This window comes from Pongo pygmaeus, chromosome X (assembly GCF_028885625.2).
Source record: "Pongo pygmaeus isolate AG05252 chromosome X, NHGRI_mPonPyg2-v2.0_pri, whole genome shotgun sequence".
NCBI classification, from domain to species: Eukaryota; Metazoa; Chordata; class Mammalia; order Primates; family Hominidae; genus Pongo; species Pongo pygmaeus.
In genome coordinates, this window is record NC_072396.2 from 94092407 (window position 1) to 94118870 (window position 26464).

A 26464-nucleotide genomic window follows, 5' to 3' on the forward strand; every position below is an offset into this window, starting at 1 on the left:
AGGGTATTATAGAGGACTGTAGATATTTTTTATATAGGGCAGTTGAGGTTGATATATTTGCTATTCTGGTAGCAAGTGCAGCGGAGATGTGTATTCCTGTTTCCAGAGGAATTAGATGTAGAACCCACATAGTGCATGTGGAGGAAGATGAGACAGAAGTTACTAAAGGAACCTGGATGGTCTGGTTGTTTGGCAAAATGTTAATGTTTGGAAATTGACAAACCAGGGTGCCAGTAGGCAAGATAAGAGTTTGTGTCACACAGAAAAGGCTGGAGGTTGACAGGCAAAAGTTGTAAGTGAAGGTAGCAAGCCATGAGAAGGTGGAGGTTGAATCCTGGAAAAAATTTTTGTCTCAAGCTTTTTGTTTTTTCTAGGTTGAATAGCTGTTAACAACGGTAGCCACTATGAGAGCCTGATAGGAAATGTTGGTGGGGAAGGAGGTGAAGGCTGTTTGGCTTTGTAGAGAGAGAGATAAAAGAGCTTTTGTTAACTAATAGCCATTGCAGTCCTGATAGGGCAGAAGGATGTAGGCTGCAGTTGAGGGAATTGTTTGTGCATTTCTTTCAGAGAGTGTCTGTGAGTTGGATATGTGGAGAACAGCTGCGGCAGAGTGGGGAGAGATTGGTAAGGGGCGTTTTATGGAATCTGGCTTGTAACATGTTTAATTTAGAGGCCATGAGGCAAAGGAGGGTGACAGCCCTGTGCGTGATGATGTGGGTGGATTTGGGGGAATCGTGTTTAGCCAAGCAAGATTATAAACAGGTTTTGGGAATGGATTGGCTGAGTAGGTGAGATTTGGATTTATTTTTGGACCAGATTTATGCAGTTAGGTTAACAGGAAGGGCTGTGAACTGCTGGATTTGTGTGGACAACAAATTTAACAGTTGGAAGAAAGAAGGGAGTGTGACTGATTTAAGAGGGGATGTGTGAGGCTGACAAAGGGGGCCCAACTGCCAGAGGTTGGGAGTGGGGACTTATAGTATCTCACAGACAAAGAGGACAAAAGGAGATTTGAGTAGGAGTGAAATTTTGGAATGTGCCCTGCAGCCATAGCTCCCAGATTATTGTGGGAAATTGGAGTGGACTCTTCAGGGACATGGGAAAGGGATACAAGAAAGATCTGAAACAAGGTATGAGATATTAGATTTGAAATTAGAGGCAGAGAATGCTATGGACGAAGGCCTTCTGGATTGGCAACTTCTGGAAATTTTGTTAAGTGCAGCGAGGTTGGTCCTGTGAGGGAGGGAGAATAATTTGGTGGGGGGGGGGGGGGGGCGGGAGGAAATTTCTGGATGTGGATCTGGCTCTCTTTTTAGTTTGGAATGGTGTATCCAGTGTGGAAGGGATGTTAGCTTTGTTGTTGTGGGATTAGCTAGGATAACCTGGTGAGGACCCGTCCCCTTAGGTTGGAGAGGGGAGGAGGAAGAGTCTGCGATCCAGACCCAGTCCTCTGGTTGTAGGGACAGGGAGGGGTATTTTGAGGATGGACTTTCAGGCTAGGGCAAGTAAACGTCTGCATACTGTCTTATTAGATGTTGAGTGAAGTGTAGCGCTGGCCAAGTATCTGGTGCAGAAGGGGAAGAAGAGACAGGGAGATTCTGGAGGATAAAGGAGTGTTTGTACATGAGTTTAAATGGGCTTAAGATGAGGGGCTTTTGGGGAATGGCTTGCAAAGGCATGAGGACCAATAGGAGAAGTGAAGTCCAGGCCATTTTAACCTCTAGAGAATCTGGTTAGTTGTTGTTTCAAAAGGGCATTGGTCCATTTAACTTCCCATGAAGACTGGGGGCAATAAGGAATATGGAACGCTATTTAATGTTTAGAGCCTTCGCCAGCTGTTGGTTAACCTGTGAAACAAATGTTGGCCTACTGGAAGAGGGGAGTTTAAACTGGGAGATAATATGGGTGAGGAGAATGGAAGCGACAGTGTGTGCCTTTTTGATGGTGGTAGGAAAAGTTTCTATCCATCCAGAGAATGTATCTATTATTGTCAGAAGGTATCAGACTCATTTTACAGGGGGCATGTGTGTGACGTTGATTTCCCAATCCTGCACTGGCAGGTGTCCTTGAGCTTGGTGTGTGGGGAAAGGAGGTGATTTGATACCTTCCTGAGGAGAAGTCTGAGTGCAAAGGGAACACGCCTTAGTAATATTTTTGTGATTGGCGGCCATGGTGGGAGAATATATATAAGTTTTTAAAAGCTGGAGTAGGGGGCAGTAAACCACATGGAAATGGTTGTGCGTATATGAAAGTACACAAGGTTTCTGGGAATTGGGCAAGACAATTTGTCACTGAGGTAGAACCATTTTTTCCTGAACAACACTGGCCTGGGCAAATGAGGTTTGTTTCTCCTAGGTGTAGATAGGGTGTATGCTGGGAAAGATAGGCAATAATAATGGGGTTTTAAAGGCTGCCTGCTGGGGTGCTGAATTTGTTAAAAAGTTTCCCTTGGTTATGGCATCTGTAGCCTTTTGGTGTTCCTTACAGTGGGAAATGGCAGCCTGTAGTGGTAGTTTAGCCGCCTCCAGCAACTTGTATATGAGTTTGTTATTTCCTATGGGGGTACCTTTTGTGGTTAGAAAACCTCTTTCCTGCCAGATTAGGACATGAGAGTATAGGATGTGATATGCATATTTGGAATTGGTGTAAATGTTAAGGCTTTTTCCCTTGCTAGGGTTAGGGCCTTGGTTAGGGCAACTAGCTCCACCTGTGAGAGGTAGTATGGAGTGGGAGAGCATTGGATTTTGAGTGAGAGAGCTCAGACTTGGAGGTGTTTACAGGGAGGAGGGTGGCTGGGTTGAGAGCTTTACATCTCTGGAAGGTGATTAGAGGGTTTCCTATGAATAAGGCGTGTACCTGCTGTAAGCGGGATGGTGGGAGGCATAGAAGGCATTGATGGCTCACGAGTTCCTGTAGGTTATGGGAAGATGCAATAGTAATGTTGTTGGTAGAGAGTGAGTTTCTGTGCCTCTGAGGCAAATAATGTGGCCACACCCAAGATTTTTAAGCGGGGCGGCCAGCCTTGGATGACACAGTTCAGTAGTTTTGAGAGGTATGCAGTGGCTTGTGGGACATTGCTGTATGTTTGGCAAAGTGGTCCAAGAGCAAGGTCTTAGTTAGAATATACATACAGAGTAAGGGCTTGGTGCGGTTGGGCAGTCCCAGTGCTGGGGCCATAAAAAGGGCATTTTTTATTTTTTTTACAGTTGGAGTTGATGGGGCAAGCTGAATCAAGGGGTTTTGTAATGGGTCTACGTGAGGCTGTGTAGAGCAGCTTGGCCAGTATGTCAAAATTGGGAATCCACAGCCGGAAGTATCCCATAAGGCCCAAGAAGGAGAGGAAGTGCTTCTTTGTGTGGGGAAGGGGCATGTCCCAAATTAGCTCCTTTTGTTGGGTTGGGATGGCCCGAGGATTAGGGGTTAGGGCAAGTCCAAGGTAAGTGACCTGGGTTTGGGCTACCTGAACTTTTGTGGGTGAGACCCGATATCCTCAACTATGGAGGAAGTTTAAAAGCTGAGTGGTGTGTAAGATGGACAGGTTAAGGGAGGGGCTACAGAGAAGAAGGTTATTGATGTATTGGAGGAGGGTGCTACAGGCAAGGGGAAATTTAGCTAGGCCCTTGGTGAGGGCCTGTCTGAATAGGTGGGGACTCTCCTGAGACCCCTGTGGGAGTATAGTCCATGTTAGTTGGGTGGACATGTGAGTATAAGGATTTGACCAAGTGAAAGCAAACAGGCTTTGGGGTGCCAGATTTAAGGCAATAATGAAAAAGGTGTTCTTCAGTTCTAATACAGAGAAGTGTGTGATAGATGGAGGAATAAGGGAGAGTAAATATATGGGTTGGGGACAACCAGATGAATTGGCACCACCACCTGATTAACAACTCAGAGATCCTGGACCAAGCAGTAGGACTCATCTGTCTTTTTGACAGCCAAGATAGGGGTGTTGTGAGGAGAGTTGACAGGCTTGAGAATTTGAGCTTGTAAAAGTTTACAGATGACAGGTTTAAGGCCCCAGAGGCTGGCTGGGTTAAGGGAATATTGAGACTGATGAAAAAAAATGGAAGGGTTTTGGAGGGGTATTTTGACTGGGATGTGATGTGTGGCTATTGTGGGTTTGGAAACATTTTACACTTCAGGGTTAACAGAAGCTAACAGGGCAGATAATGAGGATGAGAGGGAGGAGAGGGAAGCGTCTGCATGATGGAGTAAAATAAAAAAGGTAGAATTGCAGGAGGCAAATTGTATGGAGGCCTGGAACTTACTTAGTATGTCTCACCCCCAAGACAGGGGAAGGGCACTGAGGGATAACCAGGAAGGAGTGGGTGAAGAGGGTGTTGAATAGGTTGCATTATAGAGGACCAGTCTGTTTGTGCCTAGAGGGGATTCCATTGACTCCCACAATAGAGATAGAAGAACTGAGGAGGGGTACAGAATATTCTGGTAAAACTGAGTAACTAGCCCCCATATCCAATAGGAAAGACCTGGGCTTACTAGTGACTGACAGAGTTACCTTGGGTTCAGGTGGTGGTGATGGCAGTGGGGACAGTGGGGACAGTGGATTCCGGGCCCCAGCATTCTTCAGTTAGAGGTGGTGAAGTGGGATTATGAGTTTTGCAGAGCACAGTCTGACTTCCAGTGTTCCTTGATGCCATGGATGGGGTAAGGTTTTGAGAGTGGCCTGGGATTAGGGCAGGCTTTTGCCCAGTGACTCTGTCGGCTGCACTTCAAATGGGTTTCTGGTGGAGTTTGTTGTAAGGTTGAGGATTTCTGTATGCATTGGGAACCCTGTTGTTTGGCAGCTGCCAGCGTTTGGTATTTAGCCCGGTCTGTTTTAAGCTTTTGGGTTTTCAGTTTTTCCTCTCTATTGTTAAAGACCTTAAAGGCCACTTTGATTAAGTCTCTTTGGGAGATTTGAGGGCCATCCTCCAGTTATTTATTTATTTATTTATTTATTTATTTGATGTTTGGGGCTGACTGGGAAATGAAGTGAAAATGGAGATAGATTCTGCCCTTATTGGTATTAGGGCATAAAGTGGTAGATTTAGTTATGGACTCTGAAAGGTGGGAAAGGAAAAGAGCAGGAATGGCTTTATTTATGCCAGCTAGGAGGCATAATATGGCTAGAGATATCATATGGCCTTGTTTCTGTCTGCCTGAAAAATTTGCTTGATAATCCCAACTGGGATCAGTTCTGGGGGCACCTAGGGTCCTTACTGGGTTATGGGAAGCACCTTGTTGGTGGAAGGTGTTTGCATGGACCTCGGAGGCCATCCAGATGTGTTCCCTGTTTTCCGGGGTGAGGGTGGACGAGAGGATGACATATATGTCATGCCAGGTAAGATTACAGGATTGAGTGAAATGCAGAAATTCTTTGCGGTAAGAGGTGGGATCCGTGGAAAAGGAGCCTAGTCTCTTTTCAAGCTGAGAGAGGTTGCCTAGGGAGAAGGGAACATGATTTCAGATTATGCTTTCCTCCCTGTCACCTCTTATAAAGGGAAGACTTTGGAGGGCCTTTGAGCATGTGCCTGGTTTTTGTCGGAAGGGGGTTGGGCATGACACACAGTTTGTTGGCCGGGTTGAAATTAGAGGAAGAAGGTATGTCCAGGGGAGGAGGCATTTTTGTGGGTTTTTTGTTGAAGAGGAAGATTTGAAAAAGTTAACAGAATTAGCAGAGATAGAGAGCCGCAAACAGAGATAAGCAAAGCACTTCGGATCATTTACCATTGCGTTGGAAGTTTTTTAGATTTTGTTGAATTTAGAAATAAATGTTTTGATTTTTGGCCATTGATTATTATTGTCCAATTTACATTGGGACTAGGCAACATTACAGAGGAAAAGTACAGAGGAAAGCAAGGCATTTGGTTTTAAGGAGTCCACTAGGCTCTGGGCTTGGAGAATTCAGATGAGACATATAAGAGGAGTAAATAAGGTGTTCAGTTTTAATGGAGTCCTCTAAGCCCTGGGCCTGGATTTTCCAGCTGAGACATTCGAGAGTGGTGTCTCCAGGAGGTTTTAAAGAGCCTTGCCCCATACTGGTGACTGGAAGGGTGAGAAATTTAGAGTAGGGGAGTGAGTACCCCATTCCTCCCTGGATAAGGGACATAGGAGAGCCGGGGCATCCCTGCAGCTCTTTGCTGTCCCCTGGAGGCCAGAGTGGCCAGAGCAGCTGGAGCGGCAAGCTTTCTGAGGGCGTCCTCTGAGAAGGTGGGCTGCGGTCACCTGGTGACCAGGGAGACCTCTCACCCAGCGCTGGGATTTTCTGAACCGGAAAAAACAGAGAGGAATTCGGAGAGGAGGAGAGGGAAACTCATCCACTAATTGGAGACCAGTGCTGGATGTGATGTCCAACAATGGGATCAATCCTTGCTGGAGCTGCTTGCAAAGGGGAAGAAAGAAAAAGAGGATGGAGAGTTTAACCAGGGTCTGGAGGTTAGCCCAGGGCCAGAGAAGAAGAGAGAATAAGGCGAATGGGGTTGGGAACAGGGAGTCCACTCTGGATCGGGAAGCAGGCCCTGGTCTAGTTTTTGCTGCTTGCTACTTTCCAGGTTACAAGAGAAGACTTACACCTTAGAACCCAATCCTCATACCTGGTTTCAGCACCAAAATGTTAGGTTTTGAAGGGAAGGTGAGGGTTAAAGAAACACACACACACAGAAAGAGCTTGACAGCAAATGCAGGCTTTATGTCCAGGATAAAACCTACAGAAGTCGGGGACCAGCCTATTCCAGTGCCCACTGCTGCTTACAGGCTGGGGTAACTTCTAGGTATGGGCAGGAGAGGTCTGAGCAATATGGCTTGCTGCCTGGAAGGATATTGATAAGATGTCCCCATGATGAGGTGGTTCTGGCCCTTGTTCTGGCAGAACGTGGTACTCCTTGTACTTTCTCCCAGCAGAATATGATAAGAGGCAGGCTGTTTCTTCAGTTGGGCCTTTGTCCACTTTGTGGTCAGCTGGTTTATCACTGCCCGAACCCCGGTGTATTGTTTCACTTTGACCAAGTTCTGCAAAATAGAAGGGAGCTTACAAAATGGTGCAGTTTGGACTAACATTGGGCATATATCCAAAGGACATAAAATCAGTATGTCAAAGAGGTATCTGTACTCCTATGTTCCTTGGAACATTATTCTCAATAGCCAAGATATGGAAACAACCTAAGTGTTCATCAATTGATGAATAAAGAAAACATGGCACATGCACACACACACTTACATTATTATCATATATGTTATAATATAACAACATATTAGCTACAGTCACCACACTGTAAAATAGATCCTCAGAACCTATCATCTTACAACTGAAAGTTTGTGCACTTTGATCAATATACCCTCATTTTCTCCACACCATATATATAGAATATTATTCAGCCATAAAAAAGAATAAAATCCTGTCCTTTGTGACAACATGGATGAACCTGGAGGGCATAATGCTAGTGAAATAAGCCAGCCACAGAAAGCAAATACTCCATGATGTCAGTTATAAGTAGAATCTTACCAACTCTAACTCATAAAAATAGACAGTACAAGGGTAGTTACTGGGGGTTGGGAGGTGGGGGAAGTGGGGAGATGTTGATCAAATTGCACAAACTTTCAGTTATAGGATGATTAAGTTCTAAGGATTTATTATACAACATGTTGATTACAGTTGGTAATAATGTACTGTATACTTGAAATTTGCTAAGAGATAAGTATTTTCACCACACACACAAAAGGCATCTATGTGAATTAATGAGTATATTTAGCTTGATTATAGCAATCAATTCACAATGTATTGTGAATATCAAAACATCAAGTTGCATACCTTAAATATATACAACTTATATTTATCAATTACACCTCAATTAAGGTGGAGAAAAATAAAAATAAAGGGCTAAATCTTTTGGAAAAAGTATCTGAATCCTCTGGTTGCTTACAATTTTTTCTTTTTTTTTTTTTTTTTTTGAGACAGAGTCTCGCCCTGTCTCCCAGGCTGGAGTGCAGTGTTCCGATCTCAGCTCACTACAACCTCTGCCTCCCGGGTTCAAGCGATTCTCCTGCCTCAGCCTCCCGAGTAGCTGGGACTACAGGCGTCTGCCACCTTGCCTGGCTAATTTTTGTATTTTTAGTAGAAACAGGGTTTCACCATATTGGGCAGGCTGGTCTTGAACTCCCAACCTTGTGATCCGCCCGCCTCGGCCTCCCAAAGTGCTGGGATTACAGGCGTGAGCCACCGCGCCCAGCCGCCTACAATTTTTTCAAAGTTGTCGTCTTTTGGTTTTAAAAGAACCCCTGATTTTCTAAGCTTGATAAACATGATTCCAGATGTCAAATTAGTTTTTATTTGCTGAGGAATTAGTACTTTTCTTTGGAGAAATAAATGTGAAAGAGACTTCTATAATTGGTTATCACTTAAATTAATATTATTTTAATCTATCTTGGACAAATCTTTCTTTATTATAAAAGGAAAATTTCTTATAGTACAATGAAGTGGCTCCCAAATACTCTTAGTGATGAAAGCTTTACTGGGGCAAAATGAGAAAAATAACACTGATACTTAAAAGGACACACATTTTTAGGTTAACTAGCTTTAGCTTGAATCCTGGGTCCATCACTTTTCAGTGGTATAGTATCACCTAATGCCTAGTAATAGCATAATCAATGTTGATAATTATATGTACATAATTACATATATTATATATATATATAAAATCACCATTGTGATTTTTGTTGGTTATTGTTATTCTAGGAAAAATTCTGTGCACAAATGTTAAGAGTGCAGGCTCTGTACTCTGTCTGGCTTTGAGTACCAATTCTGCCACATGTAAGCTTTGTGCTCTTCAGGAAGATGCTCAATGTCCTTGAGCCTCTGTTTCCTTTTCCATAAAATGTTGATAGTAATCATCAGACTTCATACATTAATAGTAAGATTTAAAGGAAATAATGAACATGAAAATTTTAACTTAGTTCCCAGTACATTATAGATATTCAATATTATTTCCTGGGGAAAACATTATATTTAGCCTAGTCTTGGGTTCTTCTTACATTTGTAGTGGTCATTCTTTTTGTCAAATCTGGAAGTGTTATATGATGAAATTAAAATCTAAATCTGAATCCAGGAAAAACTATATATATGTATATATATATATATGTATATATATATATGTATATATATATGTATATATATACATATATGTATATATATGTATATATATACATATATGTATATATATGTATATATATACATATATGTATATATATGTATATATATACATATATGTATATATATATATGACATAACCTGAATTAAACTATAGCATGAAGTAGGAAAGTTGAGGTATAGAAAGGCCAACAGATCACGAGGCAATTGTCATCGAAGAGATAGTTTATAACTCAGTTCTCAAAGGGAAGGGACAAGCTATGGAAGTGAGGGGCACAGGACAGCACTGGAGTTGGTCAGGAGGCAGAGGGAGAAAGAGAGACTGTGAGAAGAGCCTTTTTGTGATTTGTATGGAAAATGACAGATGACGCATGATAAGCAGGCTGAGGATTGGCCCATTTGAATACTTTCAGCAGGCTCTGGGGCACAGGGACTCTCTCTATTGGTCTGGTGCCTGGCTGTGGGGGTGCTTAGGGCAGGTGAATAGTGGTCTGGAGTATAAGAGTCTGATGAAAGAGATGGTTGGGATTGTGGGCTCTGGATTGGTTGGTTTGTATTTAAAAAGCACAAACCTGAGACGCAAACTGTTACTAAGGAGGAGAGTCAACAAGGAAGGCGGGGAGCCAGGGCAAGATGACATGAGCATATTATTTGGTTGCTCAGAACAAGGTCTGCCTAGCATACGCATATAGGGCAGATGTTCAGCTTCAAATCTGTGCAATATAGAAATGTGGCTAATACACTCCCCCTACCCCAAACTCGTAATGCTATTTCTTATTTGGTTGTTTGGTTGGTTTGATCACTGAAACCCAAGTATGAAATCAACTGCAAGTGGTATACTGCCATTTACTGGGTTGTTCTTAAAAATCATACACATTTTAAGGTAAATATTTATTTATTTGTGAAATGATTGTTGAATGCCTACTTATTTCGCCTGTATTTTTATTTGTTTTCTCACTAAGTTTGAATGACAAGAAAAATTCAATTCTAAGAGAGTATTAGTCTTTACTTCTCTTTTGTCCTTCTTGTTGCCAAATACCTTTAACAACAATTATAATGAAAGGCTTAATAAAATAGAAGAAACCTTATGAGAAAAAGTGTAACATAAAATAAGAAAAATAAATACCTTTCTTGTAACTGAAATATTTAATGGAAAAATTTCTACTTAAGAAAAAAATGCAGGGAATGTTCAGACATATAAGATTTAAATATAAAGTTTAAATAATAACTTCTAAACCTTACAATTAATCACAAAACCATTAATAAAAATCAGTCTAATCATAATAATGATTAAAGGGAACTTGAGGTAGTACCACACATTTGTAGTTGAGAACCAAAACACATATAGCTTACCGTCCACATTAATGTCTATATTTTTAGGCTGGTTTCACTAACATTACTTTACTATTTTAACTTTTTCCCAGGAAGAGAAGAGTTGTAAATAACTTTATTGTTACTTTGAAGAACTTTCCCCAAGCTCACTGGAAACAGCTCAGTTTTTCAATGAATAACATCAAATAATAGTACCCTCTTTCAATTTCTGAGATGAAAATCCTCATCTTACAGTGTCTCCTAACTCATAACTATTACATAATCATTACCTAATCCTAATCAAGCCCTCACATTGAAGAAATCCTCTTAAACCAAACCCTGAAACCTCATAAATATTATGACACTGTCCCTCCCACTTCAGACACTCCTAACAAACACTGTAGCCCCAATATCTTTATTCCTAGGTCTCGTTATCTGAGACCCTTTTCAGGCATTTATTCCAATGCCTCCCAATGGGGGGAATGAGAGATAAGAACTACAGGACTATTGTCACATAACAACTCCATCCAAATCCCTGCACTAAGAGACTTGACCAAATTCTGCTATGGCATCTAACAGCCTAAGGCTGTGTCCCTAAGTTTATCCCAGCCCCCTATTTATATGCCTGCCTGAGAAAACTTAAGGCTACAAAGGAAATTTATTATTTGTTCTAGTCAGCACCTGATGATAGACCCTGGACCTCCCTTTCTTAGAGCATTTTCTAAAAAGGGCTTACAATTGTGAACATGTATTTCTTGCAACTCAGAATGATCTTTCTCAAGGACACAAGAGCCATTCCATTGAAATGTAATCACCAAGAAGGATAAGGCCTCTCTCCTAGTCTCTGTGAGAGTATAGCATCCTAACTTCCATAACTTCCAGGAAGCAGACGCAGCTGGCCTAATCATGTTTACATTAACCAACCCTTCGTACATTTTTGCTTTTTTGACTCTACCGAGCGCCCACAGTCCCTCCTCCCTCATGCTCCCTTGAAAATGTTCAGGCATGTTTCCACAAATGGGAATGGAGCTCAGTTCTTTCCCCTACTGTCAGTAATTACTGAATAAAACCTGTTTTTATCCCTTTTAACCAATGTTTGTCTATGTTTAATTTTGACAGGAGGAAACTTTGTAGAGACTTCTCTCCACTCTGACTTAGTACCAGTATGTTTACACTCTTAACCCTTCTCCTTCTGCTTCCCTCTGGCCCTGGTTTCATAAAACTGTTTGGGGCTCCCTCAGCAGGGAGAGGACCCTTTATCTTTGCTGAGCCTCAACCAGTGCAACTGTCCATAAGAGAAATCCAAGTTTCTCCAGTTTCCTCTCTTGTCTATACATTGCAGTAAGTGATCAAGCATAAACTGTTTCATTATTGACTTGCTTTAATTGTCTACTCCCAGTCAGTGGACTGGGAGAGGCAGACACACCCTCAATCTGGGTGGGCACCATCTAATCAGCTGCCAGTGCAGCTAGGATAAAAGGAGGCAGAGGAATGTAGGACTAGACTGGCTCAGTCTTCCTACCTTCATCTTCCTCCCATGTTGGATGCTTCCTGCCCTCAAATGTAGGACTCCAAGTTCTTCAGCTTTTTGATTCTTGGGCTTACGCCAGTGGTTTTCCAGGGGCTCTCGGACCTTTAGCCACAGACTGAAGGCTGCACTGTCAGATTCCCTACTTTTGAAATTTCGAGACCCAGACTTTCTTCTTTGCTCCTTAGCTTGCAGATGGCTTATCGTGGGACTTCATCTTGTGATAGACTCACACTAAATTAAATAATGAATACTTTTCTACTGATATGTAATAACATCTCTTTCATATAATTTATTTGCTTTTCCTCTGTGTTCCTCACAAGCGAAACTGAAAACATTCTCCAGTAATTATCAGAGTGCCTGGCACATAGTAGATGATACATGTTCAAGGAATGTATCAGTAAGGACTTTTGAGAAGGCTAATGCCCTATCTGGATGGAATTTGGGGTAGCAACTATTAGAAAAAGATATTTTTTCTTTCATTGTGTCACAGGGTTCCTCTGATTATTTTTCTCATTGATTGATTGTTGATTAGTTATTAAGTCAACACCTAGAATAAGACTGATTCTTAACTACTACCAAATATTAACCTTCTGTTTCAATGGACCTATTCCACTTAATTTGTATCCAATATAATATATTTATTTCAACCTGCTGGTCTTTGCTTTACCTCATTTAGCAGACGTTTCTTCTTTTTGTCTAGTGATACAAATATAGTTATGTCAGAACCTATTTTATTTTTTATATTTCTAGAAGCCCATCTTGTCTATTCCAGGTGCCAATAATTTTTTACTTCTCCCACCCACCATACCCACTAAAGTGATATCTTGTGATATCTTGGCCTTTCTTGGTCTCTATGTCTTATGCTTGCCATGCAGATTATCTATCAGTTATATTCAGATTTCCAACTAAGGTAGTTTAAAAAGTTAGAGAATGTTATACTTGAAAAAAACACTTAGAGTTTATGACGTCCAGTTTACAGATAAGAAAACTAGGCCTGAAAGAAGTGAAGGGGTTTTCCCAAGGCCATAGAGCTAGCCAGTGGCTAGCAAGTGGTAGGGTTCGTATTTGGACAATAATGTATTGAATTTCATATCATGTCTCTTCCCTGTTTCACCATTCTTAGGTTTATTTGTCATGTTGATATTGAGCTGGAGATTGTAACACAGTGGTGTCAAGTTGAGATGTAAACTAAATTTTATATCCTCAACCTGGTGGAGGATGGAGAAGTCATTATTTTGAGCTAGATATTTGCTGCAACTCTGTTATGGGAATGAGAAAGGAAGACTTGCAAGGTTACCATCATCCAAAAAGCTTCACATCTCAAAGACATATGAAGAAAGAATGGTAGAGAGTAGAAAAATATAGATGTTCATAGGTTCGTGGATTTGATGGTGAGAGAATAAAGGTGTTTCTTATTGCTATAGTAACCTTGTGCATAGAGTTCTGAGAAGGCCAAGAATCTGAGGACTCAAGTAAGCCAAAGTGTCCAACCAACTGCCTGAGTCTGGCCCAGATCATAGGTAAATCCTATTTTTGGAAGCTTCTTTAGATGGTTTTGGTAAGCATTCTACTCATGCTATGACTGGCTGGGCATAGCAAGAGTGTAAAGAAAAAGGAGAGCTGACATTGCTTTCCCACCTCACTGTTTCTATCTTCAGGTGTATTACAGCTTCCCTGTGGTCTTTCTTTGCAAAGAATAGCTGTTTAGATTTTCTGGCCCAAATCCGTGCTTTACATTGACCAACTGTCCTGTCATTACCTAGTCACGTTATCCTTCCAATTTCATGAATGATTTATTAAAGATTGTGAGGATGTTTTTGTATACTGTAGTATAATTGTACCTGAAAACATGGATATATTTAGTGGAAAAATAGACCTATTACATAGTCTAACTCTGATTAATATATATTCCGTAACTTACAATAAATGCAAATATATTCTGTTTGTCCATAATATGATATTATTAAAGCTATCATCAAATCTATCTTGATACTACATTACTTTTACAGTGAACATACAAGGTTAATTATGTCTTATATTCCATGGGAGTATGAAGCACATTGGGAGGTAATTTGTCTATTACAGAATTTATTAACAACAATAGATTTAATAGCTACTAGGTCAACGTAAGACATTTATTTGGGTGGAAATACGTTACTTAAATTCAGAAGATTTATAAATCAGTGAACTTTGCTTGGGTGTCTGCTCCCTGACCTTAAAATAGCTCCATTAAGGTTGTTATAATGAACTCATTATTTATATTTTTTTCTAGTCCACATTCAGAAAAGTTTTTAGTAGGTGTAATAATCTGTTTAACACACTCAGATTTTGTAGTGAATATACACGAACCCAAAGAGAAAGATACTAGTTCTGAGTGAGGAGGTAAATTGCACAATAAGCTACAACACTGCAAAAGGGATCCCCAACCCTCTTTAAAAGGCCATTTCACATCATTAGTGCATAATTAAGTGAATCAAGGAGGTTTAGTAATAAATGTATTTACTTTCAATTATTTTCAGGAAAACCTGTCCAAATGATCGTTTCCAAGCCCAGAGACTTCAGACAGAGCTTGTGAATTGTGCCTGCTGTTGTGAATCACAGGAATGCCTCAGTGAACTCATCTAGCCCTCTGTATTATATGTTAAACATTTAAGAGGGATATAGAAAAGGATACTATACATAGCCTAATATCCTGACAGTGTGTATCCCTGGGGCACTTCCTCTTATTCAGAAAACACTCCAGGAATCAGTGATGGATGAAAAAAGGAGGACACTAAGAAACAGGTCAAAGGTGACAACTGAATAAAAGTTGCTACAAGCTTTAACCTTAAAGTACTGAAGAAAAAAATTCTGCTGAGATTTGGTAGCAATACATATAACAGAAGGCTGAAGTCCAAAAATCCCTAAGGTATTTGGAGATATAGAAAGGCCAGATTAGAGGTCTTATCTTTTCCTTCCTTAAGAGTCAATTCTTTGTTAACTCTACAGTGTCTAGTACTAACATTTGTGGTAAAAATCTTTGACCAACTAATTGAAACATGTTATAGGAGATTGCAGCAAAGCACAAACCTAAATGCACATTGTCTTTTCCAAAAAGCTATTCTAAAAATCTAACTGTGGCTCTAGTTTGAATACATTCAAAGCCTACATCTGAGTTCCTTCTCTGGAATTAACCCAGGTGTTTTAGTCTCAGCCTCATCTAGAGCTTTTTTAAAGCAGATAATAGAAAGGAAGAGAGACAAAAGAGAAATCTGTTTAAACAGAGAAAGATACTCAGAATAAAATATGTATTTGGTCTGTGTCTATTTCTGTTTCTGTTTGCTTTTACTGTCTTTCTCAGCATTCTTCCTGTAGAGCCCTCAACCCAGAAATCCAATATTCTTATGCTGACCTCTAAGTTTGCAGAGGCCACATTTCACTCTTTGCAGACCTACCTTCCCACAGCAGTCCGTTTAAGTTTCACTTGTATTTTCTTCTTAGCTATCCAAATTTGCCTTTGTGAAAATACGGCAGGACTAAAAGTTTTTCATGCAGTTCCAAGTGTCTTCCCCATCCCTCTTGCCAAATCCAACTGACCAACTCATGACTTCAAAAACTAAAAGCCTAGTCTCACTGTTCCTCCTGCCTGTGCTATTATTACCATAGCCTCAATTTTCCCATACTTTCCATGAATTTGGTCAATGAACAACTCTCAAATTAAAACTCAACTCTGACCTTTTTTGATCAAGTTTATGAATTTTTAATGATCTTGCTCCACCCAGAACAGTCATCTTGAGCTGTCCTCAGTTCAAAAGGTTTCAATGACGGCTTGAGCTAATGGCTTTTCTTTGGTTTTTCTTTTTCACCACTTGTCTTGATCCTCTTTTCCTCAGGACATGGTTCTTTGTTGAATATTGTGATTTGATAAATCAATCTAGGTTGTAGGTTAATGATTGTCAATGAATAAATGTACTCTGTCATTGAAGTAACACAAATATGTGTCAATAGGTACCTGTAAGTAACTTAGAAATTTAATCCAAAACAGAATATGATAATCTTAATTTATCAGACTAAATAGGAGAGGTAATTGAAGGCAAAGAATGGTCCACATTCAAAAATCATTAATGCCACCACTGTACCAGGTTTCTGAGTACCTATGCATTTATTCTAAGAACCTAGCATCTATTTCGGTCTGCAATGAGAGATTCCATCTAAGAAAGTATAGCATTAAAAATCTAGAGCACAGAAAAGGAAGTCATGTCTTCACTGGGGCACCCTTGCCTCTCATTCTCAACTCTGAAGTACCTGCAATATTTTTTTTTCCTCAAGGGAGTATCATCACATATGTAAGATTTAAAATACCTCACCACAGGTTTCTAATTTCATTTAAGACAAACATGGCATCAGGACTCATAATCAAGTCTGTTTATGAAGCACGTGCATTTAGTGTTCAATTTATCATGTCTTAAAATGGGCTACTATAAAATATTCCTTCTATATGGGCATATTTTAAAAAATTGACTCATTAACAATTGGAAAGTTGTCTTTGTGTAATTTTATTATCTATATCATTAAGGTCCTTTTTTTGTATTTAATTTGTTTGTTTGTTTGTTTGTCTGTTTTCTTAGAGACGGGGGTCTTGCTCCATCACCCAGGCTGGAATTCAGTGGCATATTCACAGCTCACTGCAGCTTTCACCTTCCTGATTCAAGTGGTCTTCCCTCCTCGGCCTCCCAAGTAGCTGGGACCACAGGTATGCACCACTATGCCCTGCTATTTTTTAAAAAATTTTTGTAGAGATGAAGTCTTACTATGTTTCCCAGGCTGGTCTCAAACTCCTGGGTTCAAGTGATTCTCCTGCCTTGGCCTCCCAAATTGCTGAGATTACAGGTGTAAGCCACTGCACTCAGTCTTCTATTCCTTTTTATTTCAGCTTTTAAAATTGCGTTTGACAGAGCAGAAGCATTGCCATTTTGTACAAGCACCACCATTTTAAAGTTCCCCTTGATCAAAAACTGCCTAAATCCAAAGGGCATCAGCCTAATAGCAGAGGTCAGCATGACCATAAACCACAAATTACATCTCCAACCAGAAACATTCCAACCCTAAGATAACCTCCCCCCAACCAGAAGGGACACCCTCCTGTTTGGGTGAGGCTTATAATGAGGCCCCCTCACCATCACAGGAGGAAATCTCTTCACTGCTGGCACTGACAATGGAAGACTGAGGGTGCCCGGGATCCTTCACCCCCACATCCAGTGAATCCACGGAACCCAGGGTAATTGGGATGGTATCTGGTAAGATTATTTCCTTCCTTTCGGATACTGGGGTGAGTCTATCAGTATTAACTGAAAATCAAGGCCCATTAGAACATTCATCTGTTTCTGTTGTTGGCTTGAAGGACATACAAGTAACTCCCATACAAAACACCACCACTATACTGCTCACTTGAGAGAGTCACCTTCACTCACTCTTTCTTGGTCATTCCCCATTGTCTCACTCCTTTACTAGGAAGGAACATCCTGCACAAACTAGGGGGAATCATTTATTTATTAGCCCTACATCAAAGCCACCCTTACTTATTATTATGTCAAGAACAAAACCCCTCCTCAGACACTCCACATCAAATAGACTTAAATCCCAAATTCCTCAGCCAGGTAAATCCCATAGTATGGAACACTGACTCCCCCATAATAGCTACCTACCGTTCTCCAATTCAAATTTCACTGAAGGATCCTAAATGCTACATAGTGGTCCCACAATATCCTCTCAACCATAATGGATTATGGGAACTCAAGCCCATCATCTCCTGAATTTTGACTGCCAATATTTTAATCCCCACCCATTCTCCCCACAATACACCTATTCTCCCAGTTAAAAACCTGGATGGTTCCTATAGACTGGTTCAGGATTTGTGACAAATGAACTCCTCCAATGTTTCTGTTTGTCCTGTTGTCCCAAACCCCTACACGTTCCTATCGTGAATTCCTCCCAACACTAGCCATTTCTCTGTATTAGGCCTCAAAGATGCCTTTTATTTTTTTCTACTGCTTTACATCCCTCCTCTCAAAACCTTTTTGCTTTCACTTGGACTGACTCTGACACAGGCTACTCCCAACAACTCACCTGGACTGTCCTCTCCCAGGGGTTTAGAGACAGCCCTCACTATTTCAGTCAGGCACTTCAATTGGATCTTTCCCAACTACCTCTACAACCTAGCATTTTGCTTCAATACATGGATGATTTAGTTCTTTGCAGCACTTCTGTAGGACATTGTATTCAACACACCACCAGGCTTTTAAATTTTTGGCTGAATGTGGGTACTGGGTATCCAAAAGGAAGACCCAATTAACCTCTCCAAAAGTCTCATACCTGGGATTAATCGTAACTCCAAATACTTGAGAAATTCTGCCAGCATGAAAGCAAGGCATTCAACAAATCCCATTTCCTAAAACAGAAAGAGACTTACTTTCTTTCCTCGGATTAGTGGGATATTTCTAATTATGGATAGCAAATTTTGCCATTATTGCTAAACCCCTTTATGAACACACAAAAGGAAATCTTGACCAACCACTCATTTCAACTCCAGACGTTTATCATGCTTTCTCTCACCTAAAATGTCCCTTATTACAGGCCCCTGCATTAGGCCTTCCAACCCCCCTGAGACTCTTTCATTTATATTTACATAGTTCTTATAATCAGGCCCTTGGACTATTAGCCCATCCCTTTGGAGATTCCCTCCAACCAGTGGCATATTTTTCAAAACAACTATACCCCATTTACAAAAGCTGGCCCCTTTGCTTAAAAATTTTGGCCACAGCCTCTCTGATTATCCCAGAGGCACAAAAACTCAGGTTCTACGAACCCCTTCAGATATTTTCTTCTCACAGTCTACAAGATATGCTCAGCCATAAGGCACTCACCTCCATCTCATCCTTGTACATGCAAGCCTTACATTCAATCTCCTTCAACACTCTATCTCTCTTCATAGTTGCTTCCCCCCAATCCTACCGCGTTTTGTCTTCAACATCAATTTTTGACGATGATCAACACTCGTGTGACCGACACTCATGTTCTGATTCAATTGAAAATTATCTCACCATGTTTCACCACCTTACTTCCACTCACATAAAGGGAGCCCCAGATTGGTTTATAGGTGGCAGCACATCAAAAAACCCTCCCCTCCAAGCAGGATATACCATCATTGAAGGATATCATGATGATACCCATTCTAGAAGAGTCATAGAGACTGCCCCCTTGCCTTTGGGCACATCCTCCCAACAAGCAGAATTAGTTGCCTTAAAAAGAGCACTAACCCTAGCCAAAAAATACACAAGTTAATATATACACTGATTCTAAATATGCCAATAACATCATCCATTCCAATGCCCAAATTTGGAGCGAGGAGGGCTATCTCATGGCTAGGAGAACTCCTATCATTAATGAAAAATTAATCTATTATTCACTAAAGGCAGCTTTACTTCTAGAAAAGGTTGCAGTTATCCATTGCAAAGGACATCAATGAGATAAAAGCCACATTTCTGTAGGGAACTGTGAGGCTGACTATTGTCCAAAACATGCCTCAACCAATCATCCAATCATCCAATCCCCCAATACCTATTTCTCCTCATACAACATATCCCCTCCTTTTATCCAGAACACCAAATACAACAACTAGTCATGGCAGGGACACAATTCAAACCCCCATACTGGTTCATACGAGACAAATTAGTCCTACCTGACCCTGAAAAAACACCTCTTTTATGGGACATTCACAACCGCTTCCACACTAGCCATTCCTCTCTACAACATTTCTTAAGTTCCTATATACACATAACCCCAGATATAAAGGAACAGCTAAAAGCCATTTCCCATGAATGTTCTATTTGCCAAAAAGCTTCACCCCACTCCAACACTAGAGTCCCTTCTTTCCCAACCCATCAAGCTAGGGGACACCTTCCAGGACAGGATTGGCAAATAGATTTTACTCATAAAAGGTAAAAAAAGGTTTGATTTCTTCTAGTTCTGGTTGATACCTTTTTGGGATAGGTTGAGCCTTTTCCCACAACCAACAAATGGGCTTCTACTGTCACCACCAAATTAATAACAGAAATCATACCCAGGTTTGGGACGCCTGTTTCTTTTCAATCTGACAATGGTCCTGAATTCATCTCTCAGATTAATCAAACACTTGCACAAGCTCTACAAATCACCTGGAAGCTACACATCCTCTATCAACCTCAATCTTCAGGAAAGCTTGAAAAAATGAATGGCATTATAAAAAACACCCTCACTGGGTACTCACTCCAAATACATAAAGACTGGGTTACACTTTTACTTTTGTCCCTTCTAAAAGTTCAGGCGTTCCCATGTAAACCCTTAATGCTCAGCCTGTTTGAACTCATGTATAGGAGACCACTTGTCCCCTTTGTTCCACCTCAGGGTCAAGCCCCACCTCTACCAACTCCTCTCGTTTCCCCTCTTCTACATACCATCCGCTATTTCATTTGGAAATATGCTGACAAATACCTGCCACAACCCGACACCAACTCCTCTAATCCCTTCCTACAGCCAGGAGACTGGGTCCTGGTAAAAGATCCCAGTCCTGTCCCCAATTCCCCCCTCACACCTAAATGGAAGGGACCTTACCAAATCATCCTTACCACACCTGTGGCAGCAAAACTCCAGGGACTATCCTCAGCTGGATTCATTATACTTTTCTCAAGAAAACAGACTTTCTTCACCACATACCAAAACAACCAAATCTAAAACCCCTTCTGCTTTCTTTTGTGTCTCCACAGGACCCACTTCTCTTCACCTCAACCGAATCCCAGAGGAAAAGGAAGAGAAATCCACATAAGTTGCTTGTGTTCTTTTTCTCCCAAACTTTCATCACTTCCTAATCAACCTTGTTACAGAACTTCAGTGGTACCCTTACAAAACTCCCATTATATATCCTGAATAGCTCCTTACTGTTCTGTGGGACCTATGGCTTCAAGGAACTTTCCAGGACTTTACTCCTACCCACATAACCTTTTTCTCTTTTTGCTTGTTTCTTTCAATATAAATTCGCTAAGTACATCAACCACACCAATACAACCACTCCTCACTGCTCTCAAGCTAGAACACTCTATAAATCTTACACAATCCCTCTTGCTGCAAGCTAACTCTTCCTTTGCTCTGGAATGCTGGATGTATGTATCACTGTCTTCCTCAGCTTACACAGCCCTTCCTGCACCTCTTCATGAGCTTTTACCAGGAAGCATAGCCCTAATTTATATACTCCAAAAAGGAGCTTCCTTTTTTGAAAGAGCTGACATTCTGCTTGGTGATTATCCTACTTCCAGGGCCAATCAAGCTAACAAATTATTTCAAACCTATTACAACTCCCTACAATGCTTCAAGCCCCAAAGCCCTCCCGTTGAAGGGCCTATAACTAAACACACTCCCCTTTTACAACAAACCTCACTTTGCTTTTCGGCCTCTGAGGGAAATTTCCCTGTAGGATCCTTAACATCTAACCAATGCAACTGCACTATCATTATTAAACACCCTTCTGACCATCAAACTAACCGAGTTGACTACCAAGTATCACCTGAAGCAAATGAAACATTTCTGCATTTGGCTCATTTTATGGCCTCTCCCTCAACCAATGTCTCTGGCCTAACTTGTGCTGTCCCTGGTGCCCAGCTTTTTCCATGGCTCAATATCAATGGTGCAACATCTGATCATATTAAATGTGTAAAAAATAACTCTTCCTATATCTCTACTATAGTAGGTGTCTCCCTGGCCTCCTCCTTGTCCATCTGGAGTAATGAACCACCAGAAAGAAAAACACCCCATCTTTAATTCACTTATTCTCTTTCCATATCTCTGCCTGTATTTATGAAAAAGTCTTGTTCTTTTTGTGTGGCACCAACACATATCTTTTTCTCCCCACTAACTGGACTGGAAACTGTATCCTAGTTTATCCATCTCCCTCCTTTGGACTAGTTCCTCCTAATCAACCTTTGTCTATCCCATCTGTCCAATATGTTAGGAAAAGAAAGGCCATCCATGTCATTCCCTTAATGGCCACCTTGGGTATAACCTCCAGAATTGGATTGGGAACAGGCAGATTAGCCACCTCCTTAACATACTTTAAGTCTCTTTCAACAGAACTACAGGGCTCTTTAGAAGATATAGCCCAAAGTCTTATAAGAGTCCAAGACCAACTAGACTCCTTGGCTGATGTCATCCTAAACAGACGGGGAGTAGACCTTATAATGGCTGAAAAAGGGGGCCTCTGCCTCTCATTGGGTGAAGAATGCTGTTTCTATCTCAATCAATCAGGCTTAGTAAAAGACACTGCTGAAAAACATAAAAGGGGGGCTAAAAAGCTAAAGGAATAGCAGAACAACCAAATAAATTCTTGGTTTGGGAAAAAAATCATAGCATGGGTCATTCCATTCCTCGTCCCTCTCCTAATAATATGGCAAGGACTAATGTTCTTAGCATGCCTAACTAACCTTTTTCAAAGGTATTAACTGACAGGATCATGGACATTTCACAGATAACTACCCCAAAACATCTACAGACGGCGTTACTCCTACAGTCAATTCAAGACCAGAAAACTCTCCGTCCCCCTATCAGCAGGAAGTAGCCAGAAAGTGTACACTGCCCCTGGTCCTTTTTATAACTATAGGGTCTGGATTGACAGAGCAGGAGCATCACCATCTTGGACAAGCACCACCATTTTAAAGTTCCTAAGGATTAAAAACTGCCTAAATCAAAAGTGTATCAACCTAATAGCTAAGGTCACCATGACCATAAACTACAAATGACATCTCTGACCAGAAACATTCCAACCCTAAGATAAACCCCTCCCCAACCAGAGACATGCCAGCCCCAAGATAACCTCCCCTCCGGCTGGAGAGACGTGAGCCCCAAGATAACCTCCCCTCTGAACAGAGACATTCCAACCCTGCAATAAACTCCTTCACACAGAAACATTCCAAGCCTGTGATAAGCTCTCTCATCCTAAAACCCTTAAATACTCTTAGTTTGTAAGAGAGAGTGCTCCTGACTGAAGTCGGCCACAAGCCCCTCTCAGGTTTATTCTCTAAAATAAACCTGTCTTTGACTGTTGAGCTGCTTTTCGTGTTTCTTTTCTCTTTATTTAACTCTTACCATGTTTACTATTACTACAGGGAAATTTCGACCCTTCATTTCATGTAACTTTCCTGCTTCAGCCAGTATTTAATAGCATGTTCTATTAAGTTATTTCATGGTATATGGTAGTTTTAAAAATAAGAATGGATATTGTCAAATCAAAGTTTAAAAGAAAATAGCTTGTAAATAATTATAAAGAAATTATAAAAAATGCTCTGAGCTGGAAAGCAGCTTAAAAATTATTTCAGGTTTATATTCTCACAAGTAATATTCTAATTCCACTAGTCTTTTCTGGTGACACATAACAATGAGAATTTACTCTTTTATCAGTTCAGAGATGAACCAGTCTCTTGATAGCTACCAAATTCTCAATTAGAAATGCAAATAGCTATCATTGCTATTGCCAGTGGAATGTGTAAACATCTATACCCACTACATTAACTAGTTTGAAAATATTCCTTGATGTCATTCCTTAAAACATCTTTAGTAACTAGTTCTTTAAGAACTCTTATTTTCAAATTAATGTTTTATTGAATTACACTTTTTCTCACTAAACAAATTTTAGTATGTGATGGGTTTTTAATGGCCAGAAAACACACTCATTGTTCACTTTTATCCTGTGATCAAACTACATGCCAGTGATAAAATACTGATTTATAATTTAAACTTCTCTTGAGGGAGGCAAATGTCAGTTCCTACCTTGGCTTATTATAACACTATCTCTGTTGCCTTATGTACAATTCAGAAATTAAAATATGCTTGTATTTTGGATAGAGAAGGACAGGATAAATCAAATACTACATAGTAATTGACCTTGTATAGACTCTATTTCAAAAGATACTTTACCAGCTTGAGCAACATAGTGAGACACAGTCTCCACAATTTTTTTAATTATTAGCTGGGCATAGTGTGACACATGTTTGTACTGCCAACTACTCAGGAGACTGAATAGGAGGATCATTTGATTGCCATTATTACAACACTGCACTCCAGCATGGGTGAAAGAGAGAGACCCTATCTCAAAAAATATATAAAACAACAATAAAAGATACTTTAATACCTAGGATGAATTTTTTTGTGGTGGAAAAATCTAATGACATTGTTCATCAAATTAACTATAAGATAAATGACATAATTAAAAATTTTGCCATGATATATTTTAAGAAACATTTTTCATATAATATCAAAATGAGAGAAAAATTGCTGTCATTTTCTAAAATCACTCTGAGAATAGTAAAATTAACTAAATCCATGTTGAAATGAGAACACTATAGATAAATAATATTTGTAAAGTACTCCAAGAATTTTAATCTCTTTAATATATTTGTCTCTCAAGTTTATTGAAAAAAGTTTGAAAATTCAAAGTTCAAAGAGCAATGCCTTTTATTGTGGTAATGTTTTGTTTAAAATACATCTTTATAATATATACATATTGCACTTTTCAATGATTTCTGAGTTATAATTTTTTTGATAAAGGCCATATAAAATGTCAGGAAATGTTTGATTTTTAGTGAAAAATTATCTTGAAAACTATTATTTGCTGTTTTATTTCAAAGAAACAAGAATGAAGAGGAAATAAATATTTCATAACAAAAGTGTTGGGGTTTTTTAACTCAAAAATATTATTCATTTTATGAAATATTTCACAAGTTAGAATGCATTGTGAATTGGGAATGTTATATAATAGGTTTGTTAATTATTAATCTTGACTTCTAATTGCCAAATTTTTCAAATTGATGATGTCTTGCAACTAGGCACACCAAGACACATTTGGGAGAGTAACTTTATGAAACACTTTGTAAATTAGTGATAATTTAAAAATTAGGTTATTACTAGGTATATAAATTCACAGGGAAGTATGATTTTTATGCTACATACATTTTAAAACGCTCTTATTACTGTAGGCCTGGCTACATTAGGGTAATTACACAAAGTTTCAAGAAGGGGGAAATTTCCTTAAAATCTTAAACCATTGTATAACATAAGTATAATTATAATAACAATAATCCCAATTCTTAATGCATTATACACTCATAGTTAATGGACTATGCAAAGAAATATTACTGACCACAAAGCACACAAATTCTTCCACCTCTCTCCATGTCTACTACCAACACAAACTAAGCCTTTTTCTTGCTAGGGTTATAGCAATAGACTTGTGCCTGGTTTTCCTATGTTCAATCTAGTTGAAGCTCATTAATTTGTTGCTTTAATTATTTGATTAATACCAGTCACTGCCTTTAACCTACAAGTTCCCTGAGAGCAGGAATCAAACTGTTTTTGCTCAACATTGTATCTTAGTGTCTGGCACATGGTAAACACTCAATGAATATTTGCTTGATAAATGAAACAAAATGTAAAATAAATAAAATAGAAGAATACAGCACAAAACATTCATAATGTGTTTTTCTGGAGAATGACAAATAGGACAAAAGTTAATATCATCACAAAATAGTCTAGATACAATAATTTTCAGAGCCCTGGGCTTGATACGAATTAATAACTCAATCATGTTACAGCTAATTATACTTGAGCTTATTATCCTCAATTGCCTTTTTTGGTGTCAAAATCAAGTCATATTGATATTTTATTTCAACATGCTTTTCTAAATTTTGAAAATAAATTAACAATGATATTTCATTTTTTATAAGAATAAAATAAACGTTTTTATCTTATAAACTAAATTTTCTTAACAATTTACTGTACATTTACCATTTGTGAATTTTTTGTTGAAATTTATTGGTACTTTCACCCTGTTTCACTCTTTGGGGAAAATCAGTTAGTCTATTCATGACAAATTGTTGCCAGCAATTTCATCCTTCTCATTTGTCTTAAAATTAGTTACTTCAGAGTAGGAGTCTCTGCCACCCACGATCAAGTGATTTTCTCACCTCAGCCTTCCAAGTAGCTGGGACCAGGGGCACACGCCACCACACCTGGCTAATTTCTTGTATTTATTCATAGAGGTAGGGTTTCCCTATGTTGCCCAGGCGGTTCTCAAACTCCTGGGCTCATGCGATCTGCCAGCCTTGGCCTCTCAAAATGCTAGGATTACTGGCATGAGCCACTGCACCCAGCCATTATTTCATCCTTTTTTATTGCTCTTCTGGAAGGCTTTTCAGCTCTAACATGCTTATCTTATTGAGGAAACAAGAGTAAAAATGAAAAAGAATTATATACTATATTTTAGAAAGAGAGACACCACGGATTTTAGAAAGGGAAGCTTCTTTATGTTTTGCTGTTGATGCTCCACCTTCCTTGCAGAAAGCTAAACAGGACAAAAGTTAATATCATCACAAAATAGTCTAGATACAATAATTTCCAGAGCCCCGGGCTTAATACGAATTAATAAC

At 39.7% G+C, this 26464-nt stretch overlaps 1 long non-coding RNA gene across 1 annotated transcript; it reads left to right on the forward strand.

The window, feature by feature from the left end:
- The first annotated feature begins 499 nt into the window (after window positions 1-499).
- On the forward strand, window positions 500-23087 carry LOC129024509 (uncharacterized). Its single transcript, XR_008497094.2, has 4 exons — window positions 500-624; window positions 16589-16713; window positions 17146-17257; window positions 20762-23087. It is a non-coding gene; the product is annotated as an uncharacterized LOC129024509 (long non-coding RNA).
- Window positions 23088-26464: the final 3377 nt, after the last annotated feature.